Raw genomic sequence first — 15,241 nt, 5'->3', positions numbered from 1 at the left:
ACTTTTAGACAAATCATACAAGCCAAATTCATGACAGTCTTAAATCAATACTTACTTCCAAAGTTTGACTGACTGTGGATGGTTTGAATAATAACATAATTATTCTGGAAGTAAAAACATGCAAAATTGAAACATAGTAAACAATCAACACAAGATAGTAACACCTTACTCATAAATAAATAACAACTTTTATTTATCATCAAATGTCAATTACATTTTACAAGTTTCAGGAATCTAATTATTGAAACTAATATTATCCCTCAGCCCAATGCGCCTTGCATGCTGTAAATGCTTAACCCTGCTCAGTCCCTTCGTGAGGGGATCTGCCGGGTTCTCATCTGATGATACCCTCTTAGCAACGAGGAGTCCTTCTTCTATTCGATGTCTGATGAAATGGTATTTTCTGTCAATGTGCCTAGATCTCCCGTGATCTCTTGGTTCCTTAGCCAAAGCAACCGCACTTTCGCTGTCACAGAAAATTTCCATTGGCTCTTTTATAGCTGGTACAACTCCAAGGTCTCCGATGAAGTTCTTTAGCCATATCGCCTCCTTAGCTGCTTCACTTGCTGCTATGTACTCTGATTCACAAGTAGAATCAGCTACTGTCTCCTGCTTGGAACTTTTCCAAGTAATTGCCCCTCCATTTAGGATAAAGACCCAGCCCGACTGAGAGCGGAAATTATCCCTATCAGTCTGGAAGCTAGCATCGCTATACCCTTCCACTCTCAAGTCATCACTGCCTCCGAGGGTAAGGACCCAATCCTTAGTCCTCCGCAGATACTTGAGAATGTTCTTTACCGCTGTCCAGTGTGCCTTGCCAGGGTTCCCTTGATATCTACTGACCATGCTCAAAGCAAAGGCCACATCAGGGCGAGTACAAGTCATAGCATACATGATCGAGCCCACAGCGGAAGCATATGGTATATGACTCATTTCAGCTATCTCAGCCTCTGTACTCGGACTCTGAGTCTTACTCAGCTTGGCATTACTCTGGATTGGTAATTCTCCTTTCTTGGAATCTTGCATACTGAACCTCTTCAGTACCTTATCCACATAAGTACTTTGACTAAGTCCAATTAGTCTCTTACTCCTATCTCTCAATATCCTTATCCCTAGGATATAGGCAGCTTCCCCAAGGTCCTTCATAGCGAAACACTTCCCAAGCCAGGACTTAACCTCCTGCAAGGTTGGGACGTCGTTTCCTATGAGAAGTATGTCATCCACATACAACACCAAGAAGCTAACTATGCTCCCACTAGCCCTGACATACACACAAGACTCATCCTCACTCCTAGAAAAGCCAAACTCTTTGACTTTCTCATCAAAGCAAAGATTCCATCTGCGAGATGCTTGTTTCAATCCATAAATGGATTTATCAAGCTTACACACTCTATTAGGGTATCTTGTATCGACAAAACCCTCTGGTTGAGCCATGTAAACATCCTCAGCCAACTTTCCATTAAGGAAAGCGGTTTTGACATCCATTTGCCATATTTCATAATCATGAAATGCAGCTATGACTAATAATACTCTAATAGACTTAATCTTAGCTACTGGTGAGAAGGTCTCATCATAGTCAACTCCCGGAGTTTGAGTAAAGCCCTTCGCAACCAGTCGCGCTTTATAAGTGTGCACCTTCCCATCCTTGTCGGTCTTCTTCTTGAAGATCCATTTGCACCCAACTGTCTTACGACCTGGTACATTGTCAACCAAGTTCCAAACTTGATTGTCATACATGGACTGAATCTCGCTGTCCATAGCCTCCTTCCATTTAGCAGACTCAGGGCCTGCCATGGCTTCCCTGTAATTATTAGGTTCATCCAAATCTATTAGTGTACTATCACTAATAAATGTATCACCTTCAGTGGTGATGTGATAACCATAATAAAAATCAGGTGTGTTCCTCACCCTAGTGGAACGTCTTGGAGGTACAGACTCGTCTATCGGATCAACAGGAGTTTCCTCCTCAGGTTGGTCGATAGCATTTGAGGTTCCTTCACCACTTGACTCTTGAAGCTCTTCAAGGTCAATTTTCCTCCCACTGTCCCCTTGGCTTATGAATTCTCTCTCACGAAAGACTCCTCTTCTTGCTACAAAGACCACATTATCACTGGGTCTGTAGAAGAGGTAACCAAAGGATCTCTGTGGGTAGCCGATGAAAATACACCTCTCACTTCGAGGTTCAAGCTTATCATGAGTCTCACGCCTCACGAAAGCTTCACAACCCCAAATCTTGATGTGGTCCAAATTGGGAACTTTCCCAGTCCACATCTCGTGAGGTGTTTTGGCAACCTTTTTAGTAGGGACTAGATTAAGGATATGGGCGGCAGTCTCTAAGGCATACCCCCAGAAAGAGATTGGTAACGAAGCTCGACTCATCATGGAACGAACCATATCCAACACGGTTCGATTGCGCCTCTCAGCTACACCATTCAACTGTGGTGTTCTGGGAGGTATCAATTGTGAGACAATCCCACATTCCTTAAGATAGTCAAGGAACTCAATGCTAAGATACTCTCCTCCTCGATCGGATCGGAGCATCTTGATGTTCCTGCCCAATTGATTCTCAACTTCCTGCTTAAACTCTTTGAACTTTTCAAAGGTTTCTGACTTATGCTTGATTAAGTAAATATATCCATATCTACTGTAATCATCAGTAAAAGTCACATAATAGCGATTAGCATCCCTTGTAGCAACTCTGAAGGGCCCACACACATCCGTGTGTACAAGGTCCAACAAACCTTCACCCCTATCACAAGTACCTGTGAAGGGTGACTTTGTCATTTTTCCAAGTAAACAAGACTCGCAATTATCATCTGACTTGAGGTCAAATGATTCCAAGACTCCAGCCTTTTGGAGTTGGCCTATGCGCTTCTTGTTAACATGTCCAAGACGACAATGCCACAAGGATGCTTTATCTAAGCTATCTGAAGAATCAATATACAACACATTATTTCCTTGATTGTCTACAACATTCACGGCTTCATATACACCATCACAAGGTAATGCTTTAAAGTAAAATACATCATTGTAATAAACATTAATAGCACCATTTTTATTATCAAATGAAAATGTAAAACCTTGTTTGTACAAGCCATGAAAGGAAATAATATTTCTCGCCATTTCGGGCGAGTAACAACACTTATTCAAATCTAACATTAACCCATTATTAAGCAATAAAGAATAAACTCCTATCTTGGTAACAGGTGATGCTTTCCTGTTGCCCATGACTAAGTTTATCTTCCCGTGCTCCACTTGCTCACTTCTTCTTAGTGCCTGCAAATCAGTACAAATGTGAATACCACACCCCGTATCAAGCACCCAAGAATTAGCGTTAGATGAGTTGTTAGACAATATTGTGTAAATACCTGCATGGGTGGGTTTAACCTTCCCATCCTTTTTATCTTGCAGATATTTAGGGCAGCTTCGCTTGAAGTGTCCCTTATCCTGGCAATAGAAGCACTGTGCTTCCTTTGGGTTTGAAGAAGGAGTAATGGGACCTTTCTTTGTCCCACTTGAAGAGGAACCATCAAGAGTCTTACCCTTGGTACCCTTCGAAGGGTTTTTCCTCTTCTTACCCTTTCCCTGCCCAATAGCCAGAACAGGGGCTGTTGAAGGAGTAGAAGTAGCAACCGCTTTACCCTTAAGGCCATTTTCAGCTGTCCTTAAGAGTCCTTGAAGTTTGCTAAGTGTGACTTCCTCCTTGTTCATATGATAAGTCATACGAAACTGATCATAACTTGGAGGTAAGGAATGGAGAATGATGTCAATCGCCATTTCCTCAGGAAAGTCAACATTTAGCTTCAGCAACCGGTCAACGAACCTTTGCATCTTCTGCAAGTGACCGGTGATGGGTTCACCATCCTTCATCCTTGCGGTTATCATGGAGGAGATGATTTCATACCTCTCCTGACGCGCGCTCTGATGGTACCTTTCCATCAGATCCAGGTGCATCTCATAGGGGTAGAAATCTTCATAGGATTTTTGAAGTTCAGGAGTCATGGTGGCCATCATGATGCATGCTACTTTAGTAGCATCCTTTTCATGTGCAACAAACTCCGCAAACTCTTCAGGAGTAGCAGTGGCTTCACTCACAACCTTAAGCTCCCTATCGAGGACATATTCTTTGTCCTCATAGCGGGTAATCATTCTGATGTTTCTGATCCACTCATTGAAATTGGATCCATCAAAGATGACCTTACCACACAAGTTCATAAGGGAAAAGGAGCCTGTTGGGTTTGAGCCAGAAGCATTGTTGGAAGACATCTGAAAGGAAAGAAAGACAAGTTTTATTAGATTAGGAATCCTTAATAATTCACCCAAATGAAATATTAAGGCTAGGATCCAACAAACTATTTATAGTTGGAAGAGGGATGCCGTAATCCATACTATAAAATATTTGAAGGTAGGTAAATGACGATTTACCAATTTCCACCATAAGAACGAAATATTTTATTATTAAGTTTTATTGGTTTTGAAACTCCTAGATCTTTTGAGATACATTGAACTTTTCAATGGCATGTTTGAATCTCGATTGTGCCCTCTCAAGTTTGTGACTGGGATGCCGAGGATCACAAACAAGGTGTGAATAACCATACAAATTGACTTGGTACCCTTAACAATATTACCTAATCGATGTGCCGGTTAACCACACACGCTCCACCGATCTATAATAAGGTCAAGTTACCCTTTGCCACTCTTACTAGTCCATGTTAGTGTGCCGGTTAACCACACACGCTCCACTAACGACTTGGTAAGGTACAAAGTGTAATTTTATGGGCTAGCACCAATTTCACATTTTCCTAAAGTAACTAAGATTGGGAATTTATAATGTATAGTTACTTTATAATTCATTACACTTTTAACGAGTATTTAAAGTCGTATCCTACCCGTTCGGCTAACGACCCTCCACCGATCAAGGAAGCGGTGGGTGAGAGTGGACACCCATTAAGTCACCATTTTATAGGCAACAACCTTATACCCCCCTTATAGACCGGCTTCGTGAATGAGGCCTACTAACGGTAAGAATGACATATTCTTATACATATCTATATAATAAAATTATAATAATAGTATAAGTGTTGATTTTTAAACTTTTTTAAAAATCTAAGGTTTAATTTGGAATTAAAGTATTAAAATATAAGACTTTTCAAATTCCAAAACTTGAGGGCAAGATTTGAAACTATTCCAAGTCTCTTCAATTTGTAACTTATGAGTTTTAATGGTTCATAAAAATGAAGACTCTTCATTTTATGAAACCTCTTTAGTTCTTTAATCACAATTAAAAGAAGTGACTTTTGGTTATCCACAACATGAGGACAAGTTATGGACACCATCATAGCCATTAAGATCATGAATTAAACACACATGGTGGTTACACATAATTCCTATGATCTTCTAAAAACTCATAAGAACACAAATTCATGTCAAGCAATTTCAAGAAATCATATAAACATATACAATACTTGAAAATTGATAAAAGTCATGTAAAATGGGTTAACATAATCATTATCATTTTGAAAAACAGATTTTACAAGTCCAAAACAGATTGGGATAATGATCTTAATCCATTTCCAGCAACAAAACTCGAAAAAACTGCCCAGCACGCTCCTACTCGCCGAGTGCATTATTCTACTCGCCGAGTAGGATGAATTTGTTCATGGACTCGGCGAGTCCTCCCCATGGACTCGACGAGTCCAGTCGTCAGAATGCAGAATTTTCGATTTTTAAGCAGTTTTGCATCAAGTATACATAAAACAATCCTAGGCTCTGATACCACTGATGGCTTTTGAGCATTCTAACACTTCCTAAGTGTACATGCAACCCTAATAACCTTGAATCTATGTTTTCTCTATATACATCCAAATTTCTTTTTCAAGGCTATTTCCTAACTAGCATGGCATGGGGATTACATAAAACATAAAAAAACTAGTAGAAATACATACCTTGTTGTTGCTTGGATTCCTTCAAGACTTTGTGAGCCTAGCACCCCAAATGTTGTGCCTCAAATGCTTCACACAACACCACAAGACTTGGAATAACTTGAGAGAATACTTCTAGCACTCAAAATTGGTTATGCCCTCTCTAGTAACACTAGGTCCACTAGCTCTACTAGGTCACCATTTTGCTAGCCATAGGGTTCCTTTTATAGTGTTGTCACAATTAGGGTTTACACATGAATGCCCTTAATTGTCATGACTCTTGATTTCCCATGACCCATGGATTTGTAACTCCCATGGACTATCCATGGAGCTCCATTTGGTTACATCCATAACCCATAAACCATGGATCATTAATCCACCATAAAAGAATTGATGATTGTCATAATCAACCCTATATATTTAATTAGTCTCACTTTGATCACTAAATTAATCCTAGATTAATACTTGATCAATACTGATTAAATAATACTATTATTAATATATTAGAACTTATAATATATTAATAATCATAAGTGCCTTATTCTCTCATTTAGTCTATCCAAGTATTGCAATGCCATGCAACCCAAATGGACCATGCCGGGTCGGGTCAAGTACATACCAAATAAAGTTATGGACTTAGACACTATATCCAACAGCGAGTTCATGGTCATCTTCAACGGACTCGCCGAGTTGTTCATCCAACTCGCCGAGTTCATGACCATCTTCAACGGACTCGCCGAGTTGTTCATCCAACTCGCCGAGTCCTTGCAGTTCTTTATCCATGCAGATGCTTTTTAAGCCATGGCAAGGTTCCAGATTACAGATCCAAGCTTCTAATGCATGTTTTTCACGTAAAGTTGCAAACTTTACGTGTATGCATGGCTAATAAGGCTCTTAATGGCAATTCTAAACCCTTAATGGAACTTCATGCTCTAGAGGGACCTCAATCATGACTAAGGCTGTAACTTTATGCTTATAGAATCCAAGGAGGGTCCAGATCTGGAGTTACAACTTCAGATCTAGCCCATAGCTCACCATATCAACTCAAAATCCACAAAACCCCCAAAACTCAACCAAAAGAAAAGAGATCTAGAAGGAAAGGGAAGTAAAGATTGCACTTGATACCTCCAGAAGATGCTAGCTGAGGTAGTTCCTGCTTCCCACACTTCCTTGCTACCACTCCTTTGCTCTTCAAGCTTTTCCCTCCTAGCCAACCTTCTTTCCAAAGCTTAAGTCACACCAAGAAGAGTATCACACGAATTAGGGTTTCACTGAGCTCTCAAAGACTGTAAGGAGGCCAAAGGAGGCCGATGCTCCTTTAAATAGGGTGTTAAACCCCGGGATTTAGGGTTTCATTCGCCAGCTCCTACTCGCCGAGTTCCTTATTGGACTCGGCGAGTAGGTCACTTAAACGTGCGACCCAACTCGCTGCTACTCGACGAGTAGGGCAACCAACTCGTCGAGTAGCCCTTGAAAACAAGAAAATTCTTATATAATATCAATACCTGAGAATCGGGGTGTTACATCTGGATGAGGTCAATGACATTGCTGACTATTTCAATGTCCCAAATATCAATAGAGATAATGTCTTGTTAAGGATGCTACCATTACTTTCAAAGGAGCTGCAAAAGACTGGTTGAAAGCACTCTCACCTGGTACAATCACTACTTGGGTTCAAATGCGTTAGCAGTTTCTAGACCAATTTTGCCCACCATCCAAGATAGCAAAACTCAAGAAGGCAATAGCCAACTTTGAGCAACAGCCGGGGGAGTCACTATACGAGGCATGGGAGCGTTACAAAGGATTGTTAAGGAATTGTCCTCAACATGACCTTAATATTCAGCAAGAGATGTCTATTCTCTATGATGGGGTCAATGTCATGACTAGATAACTCCTTGATTCGCAAGGCCCTCTCACGAAGAAGAATCCTAATCAGATCAAGGTGCTAATTGAAGAATTCGCAAAACACTCTCGTGAGTACCACAACCCAAGACAAGATAGAACCAAAGGCAGTGGGGGTGCATAATCTGAAGAAATGGCTGCTATGATGGTGATGTTGAATAATATGGACCGGAGATTGACCCAAATGGACCAATCAATTCATGCAATAAGAGTTGGATGTGAAAGGTGTAATGGTCCACACTTGACCAAGGATTGCAGCTTAGACGATAACAGGTACAAAAAGGCTCAAGTTTGCTACTCGAGTGGGGATAAATATGATAAGGATTGGAGAAAACCAAAAAAAGAGTGGCTGCCATATGATGAATACAAGAAGCAAAAGGAAGAAAAATATAAGCAGACAGGCCGAGGCTTCTACCAAAAAGAGCAACCACCAGCCGAAAAGAAAGTAGACTTGGAAAACATTTTGACCAAATTTATGGAAGCTTCCGAGAAAAGGCATGATGATACTGATGCAGTGCTAAAGGAACACATGAAAATGATGAAAGAACAGCACACAATGATGATTGACCAGCAAGCCTCTTTAAGAAATCATCAAGCATCGATCCATAATTTAGAAGTCCAAGTTAGTCAATTAACTACTTTGGTGAGCAACAAATTATCCTCACAATTTCCCGAAAAGAATGCTCAATCCCATGTAATGATGATTGATACTGAAGAAGAGGCCATCTCTGAGTTCCTAGAAGCACTAGAGGTGGAGCCAAAGCTATCCGGACCAAGGCCAAAGAAGTCGAAGCTTGAAATCGAATATGTTGCTAAAACACCAGACTCACGTCGTGAGCCCGCTATGCTCACGTCGTGGGCTCGATCTGAACAGAAAAATTCAGATTCCGTCCCGGCTTACCGACCGCCTTTGCCGTTTCCATCTCGAGCACATCTCAGTCCACTGGAAAGGGAACATCTGGAATTTATTCAGCAAATAAAGGGTATTCCTATTAATACCCCTTTTATCGATTCACTTTTAAAAATTCCAGAATACGCGAAGTTCCTACAAGATCTTATAGATACTCGTCAACAGTTAAAGAAGAACTCTAAAGTAATTCTTAGTGAGCAAAGTTCAAGAGTGGTATTGGGAGACAAACCTAAGAAGATGGGGGATCCTGGACGCCTCACTCTTCCATGTGAGTTTGGTAATAACTTAAAGACTTATGCTTTAGCCGATTCTGGGGCTAGCATAAATTTAATGCCATATTTATTTTATCAAAAGCTGAATATTTAGAAAATGAAGGGTACAAAGATGACCATCCACATGGCTAATCATTCGGTGACTCACCCGAGGGGAATTGTAGAAGACATCCTTGTTAAAATTGGGAAATTTGTTTTTCCAGTTGACTTTGTGGTTATGGATATGAAGGAGGATGATAATGTCCCAATTATTCTTGGTCGCCCTCTACTTAATAGTGCTAGAGATTTAGTTGATGTTTGTGAATCCAAGCTTACATTGAGGGTTGGTGATGATGAGGAGACATTTGGAATACAAGATGGTTTTCAAGGAGAAGATGTAAAAGGTGAGGTGTTCAATATGGATGAAGATAATGATCTTGAAGAATTGGAAAAGCTAATGGAGGAAGAAATCAAAACAATTCATAAAGTCAAACGTACCAAACCGAGAGCAGCCGTCCTGTTCTTCGTTGAAGTCATTACCTACACAAAACCAACAACTTTGATGAGTGAGGAAAGTGATGAATTGTCGAGTGATGAAGACAAGGCTACTTCCAAGGAAACGAGTCCATTGGTGAAGGAAGAAAAGATTCCTTGGGAACTTAATAAAAGTGAAGAAAAATTGGAGACGAAAGGGATCAAACGCAAGCTCGATGGAGACGAGACCAAAGCTAAAAGGGAGAATTCAAAGAAGGCGTACATTCGATGTGTTCAAGCGTACAAGAGGCGATGGAAAGAACAGAAGGTGCAGGTGGTGGACTCCTCTGACAGCTCAACGTAGGAGGCACGGAGTCTGGCTCACGACTCCATAAAAAAGAAGCGCTTCTCGGTAGGCAGCCCGAGCTCGGTTTGAATTTTCTTTTCTTTTTCTTTTTAGTTTTTGCATTTTTAGTTTTTAGGAATTTCGATCGTCTCATCATCTAATAATTTTGAATAGTAAAACATTAAAAGTGGGCTCCCTGAATTAAGTGGTAATTAATCATGGTTTTAAGTAAACATGAAGATAGATTTCACGGAAAATAATCTGACCAGACCGCACTCACGCCGTGAACACTTATGGATCACGACGTGAGTCCAAACAAACATGGGATACGGGATACTTTAGTCTGATAATTTCGTTATCCCAACATGTCTTCTTAGCCCATTCATAAGCCAAATTCTGTTAGACCAATAACCAATTAAGTCCACTTGATGATTAATAAGATGACCCAACTATAGAGCCCAGCACGGACTCATGACGTGAATCTTAAGGATTCACGACGTGAATTTTGAAAACATATCAGGACCACAGATAAGGGACAAGATACACTTTGACCTAATTCATTTCTTAATTCCCACGAAGTGAGAACGGTTCCTGGTCCCCCCTTATTCCGATTGCGGCCGACCACTACCCCTTATTCCATTTTTGCTTACATAAACTCCATCTTAAGGTATTACTTTCTTGTTTTTAGTGAATAATTTTGCTTTATTAGTTGATTTAGGGCTAGGGTTTGCTATTTAGTAAAATTTTCATATGTGCCCTAAAATTCATGTTATAGTCCCTGCATGTTGGATGAATGAACTCAGTATTGTTCTAGCATAAAACCCCAACTATTATTTTGGCTCGATTCATACACTGTATTGACAGATTCTGACCTCTATGGACGAACTCACGACGTGAATCCTTAGGGGTTCACGACGTGAATTCTGGGCGTGACAAAATTGGCTTCTATTTGATTCTAATATGTTGGATCTTTCTTGTTTGGTTTTTGTTATTTCTTGTTTTGCAGAAATGGCTCCTAGGCGCGAGATTCCAGCAGAGGTGGCCAATTTGCACCCATTTTACGTTTTCCCAACAACTTTGCCTCGGGATATTTTGACACGGTGCAACAACCGGTTGGGGTGGCTGTACAACCGTGAGATTGCTATTGCCCCTACAGTTAATTGGGCAAGGTTAAGGGAGGTGGAGCTTGTTAAACAAATGTCCCAATATCTCACAAAAATATTTTTGGGAAATGGGTTTTCATTTACGTGTAAAGGGTGGAACAACTTGTTCAAAATTCAAGAAAGGGTGTACAAAGAACTTTGTGTGGAGTTCTTTGCAACTGTGACATTTCATGAAAATGTCCAAGATCCTACCTATCAGCGAACATTGGTTTTCCGTCTCGGGGGCGAATACCGAGAGTGTTGTTTGGTGGAGTTCTCTTGGCGTATGGGGTTGTATGAGGCGCATGAGGCCATGACTCTTGAGTTTGAGATGTTTTTGAGGGAAGCTGCCCGCGGGTATGAGAATGGAGTTTTGGGGATTGGTTTTTGGAGCAACATTGCTTCCGGAGTGTTTAACTCCGGGGTGTCACCAGAGAGCAACATTAAGTCACCAATCCACCGCCTACTCCACCGCCTTATCACTTTTTCCATCCACCATAAACATCATGGGGACAAGGTTACAAAGATAAACTTGTTCTATTTGTGGACAATTTTACAGTCAGGAGTATGCTGCAACATTCCATACTTCTTGGCCCACTATTTGGCAGAATTTGCTACGAGTTCCCACCCCGGGAGCCCCATTTGTGGAGGCCATTTTATTACAAAATTGGCCCAGTCTTATGGTTTGATTGTTCCCGACATCACCCATTCTTTGACTTGTATGGAGGGAAACAAATTCACTATGGGGTATTTGGAGACAATGAGGGTAGTGAAGAATTATGGGTCTCATTGGGGAATTCTTCATTCGAATGATGATGATGGTGACGAGCAGCAAGATGATCAACCCGAGCCACAACCACAACCATGGCCTCGACGGAGGAATGTTAGAGGTCGAGGAGAGAGAGGGCAGCCGGTGCATCAACACGCACCCTTTGGAGGAGCACCTCTTGGAGGAGATATGGCAGGATATTTTGATCAATTATCCTTGAGTACTAATTGGATCGGGGGTACAATGGAGAATATGGTCAGACATTTCGACATTGAGCAACCACAACACTTGGGGAATCAATACCCCGTTTGTCCTACATGGAGCTCTTATCAGCAGTCAAGGGGAAACGAAGTGGGCACATAACGATGAAGAAGATGATTGATCGTTTGCCTGTATTTTGATTAATTAGTTTTTTTTTAATTTGGGTCGTGTTAATTTTGAACTTGTTTGGATTGTTAAACTTTTGATCTTGTTTGTTTTGATATTATGTTACTTCTATTTTTCCTTTGGTTGCTATATTTCATATTTGCTAAAGGAGTCTCGGGAAGGAAAGTCGAGTCGAGAGCGTATACGTTTAGACAAGTGTCGTTTAGAGTCTAAAGTTTAGAGTCGAGACCCACAATTGGAAATAAGTGTGGGGTCCGTCGAGAGAGAGGATAGAGTTAGAAGATTCGTCAAACACTACATTTAGAAGGGTCTTAATTCATTAAGACATTGGTTGGAGTACATTTATTTACAAGAAGGATGGGGCTATTTCCGTTTTTGTTTGCCTAGTTCTCACGTTGTGAGTCCTTATTCCTCACTTCGTGAGATGGGTTACGAAGGAATTCAAAATTCAGATTTAGCGACCTTACGTCGTGAACACCAATACTCACGTCGTGAGTCGTATATTCTCATACAACTGCAGCCTTTTCATTCACTGATTTTACATGCTTCACCACCATTCTCTTTGGAATTATTTTGAAGATTATTCTGGCTCGTTTCTTCCACTATATAATGTGGCGTAAGCTTTCCCACATTATTCTTCACGTTTTGGAGATTTGCACCACCTTTATTGAAGATTGAAGTTTCGATTCGTTATTGGTGCTTTACATATCTAACAAGATCAAGATCCAAGTTCCTACTTAGAATAAGTCCATATTCAAGATGCACATTTTATCCGCACGACTGGAGTTTGATCACGCCACTGCTATCCCAGGGGAGTTTGTTCATTTTTCTCCCTTTTATTGCTTTTAATTTATTTTATGCATACAATGAGGGCATTGTATGAAATAAATGTGGGGTAGGGGGTCGAAAAAGTAAAAAGTAAATTGCTTGTAAACAGTGTTGTAAAAATCGCCGAGTTGGCCGAGTACTCCTCTGAGTACTCGCTACTCGGCCCCTTACCGAGGCGAGTTACAAAATCCTGAGTACTCCCCGATCGGCCACTTACTGAACTGGGTAATGTTGTAAAACTCGGTCAACTCGATGATTAATATGTATAATATACTTAATGATTTATTATTTAACACACACATGTGATTATTACTACATATATATCTTAAATTTTCAGTAATTATTCATGAAGTGAGACCATTATGTGTTTTTCATTTTTTGTGTATTCACATATATCTAATTTTGTTATATATTTCTATCAACTTATGATTTTAACTTATGATTTTGACATATATAATTTCCCTAAAAATATTTCTACATGAAATACCGAATCCGAGTACTCCCCGAGTACTCCTGAGTACTCGCTACTCGGTAGTCGGCCGAACAGGTACCGAGTAACGAGTTCTACAACCTTGCTTGTAAATATAAGTAAATTCAGAAAATTTAAAATTTTTAAAAACTTAGTAGTAATTTTCATAGGTTTGAAATAATAATCTAATAAATTGTCTAGTAATGATAATTTGAACTTAAGTTGCTAGTATTGTGTGGGATGATCTGATGAGAGCTCAAATGTTTAGTTGAGCCAATATACGTTATAGTGCATTTGTGGCCTCCTTTATTCTAGTGAAATCATGAGACAAAAACACAACCCCGCTTAGTTTGAGGGATGCAATATGTTTAGCAGCCTGTACTTGGAATGTATCCAGGAAAACTAATATATTTAACCAATAAAGGTTGAAGTTAAGCGCCCCTGCTTAAGCATGTAGGGTTTTGAGTAGAAAAATTGAGATATTTAAAAGAGAGAGAGAGAGAGAGAGAGAGAGAGAGAGAAAGAGAGAAATTACCGAAATGTTAAAAGCTTGAAGAATTTTTGGAGCAATCAAGTATAAAGTTTAAGTTTAAAGATCAAAGATCAAAAAATTCTGAAGAAAAATCAAAAGTTGAAGATACCAAAAATCACACAAAAATGTGATGAATTCAAAGTACAAATTGAAGATCAAATATCAAAGAAAGAAGAATTCAAGAGCTCCATTGTGGTATCTTAAAGTTATAATTCTCTAGATTATGTATGCTTGGGTGGCTTTACAAAAATGCCTTGAGGTTAAAAAGATTTATGCAGATGGATTCAGAGGGATGCATAAATTGAGTGTTGTTCAAAAGAAGTGGGCGAGTGTTTATGAGGATTGTGAGTATTTAGAATTGAGGGGGGTCCTTAGGAAAAAATTTCAGACACAAATGCACGCGTTGAGGTTTTGGCATAATGGCTGAGCTGGAGTTGGATTGTTCTATGTGATGCTAGTGATAAAGGTTTAAGTTTAAAATAGTTAAATTTGCTTGAGGGCAAGCAAAACATAAGTGTGGGGTATTTTGATATTGCCATATTTATACATATTTTTAGGCAATATTTAATTACATTTTTATTAATATTTTGGTTATTTGCATAGAATTATAATACTTATAAGGATAAATTGTTATTTGCAGCCAAAGTAGAAGCATTTTCGAAGAAAGGGACCAAAATTAACAATACTTGGAACTTTAGAGACTTGAAGATTTAAAAGAAAAGAAACCCACGAAATCTGCTATACTCACGTCGTGAGATGTCTAGATTCACGACGTGAGTTGGAGTGTTCTAGAAGATATGCATCCGGATGAAAGAGTCCTTGTCGAACACGTTTATCTCATACTCACGACGTGAGGCTTATCGGCTCACGACGTTAACTCGGCAAAATCAGAAATTATAGATACCTTAGTACATTATGATTTGAGAGACTTTTTGGCTGCCTTGGAGGGTTCCTGGAGACGAATTGGAGAAGAAGAAAACTTCTGGAATTGGTTTTCAACACCAAGGAGGAGGAAGTTCAATATTTGATTCATATTTTGGTACATTTAAACATGCTTTTGATTATGGATATTGTTTGCTTAGTTGCTAGTATGTCTAGCTAAATCTACCTGCTTCTGTTAGCTAGATGAAGCTGGAACTCATGGTTTTAATACATTAGATTTGACTTTACTTGTTGCTATTATGCTTGTGTTTGGTTGATTTACCTAGCATGTTTGATTCAATTTTTGATTGCTTAAATTTCTTGTTTTGTGTAGTTAGTGAATACAAATCTGCATGAATTTGAATACCTAATAATTCAGTGAACACTAG

The 15,241-nt window shown here is 39.7% G+C and overlaps 1 non-coding gene across 1 annotated transcript; it reads right to left on the bottom strand.

Moving 5' to 3' along the window:
* Positions 1-7,647: 7,647 nt before the first annotated feature.
* Positions 7,648-7,754, bottom strand: LOC145161949 (small nucleolar RNA R71). Its single transcript, XR_013738804.1, has one exon. It is a non-coding gene; the product is annotated as a small nucleolar RNA R71 (small nucleolar RNA).
* Between the last annotated feature and the right edge of the window lie 7,487 nt (positions 7,755-15,241).

The sequence above is a fragment of the Lactuca virosa genome, chromosome 2 (genome assembly GCF_052849685.1).
Source record: "Lactuca virosa cultivar CGN04683 chromosome 2, Lactuca_virosa_CGN04683_v6, whole genome shotgun sequence".
NCBI lineage: Eukaryota > Viridiplantae > Streptophyta > Magnoliopsida > Asterales > Asteraceae > Lactuca > Lactuca virosa.
The sequence above is the reverse complement of the archived record's forward strand: the minus strand, read 5'-3'. Positions and strand labels throughout refer to the sequence as shown.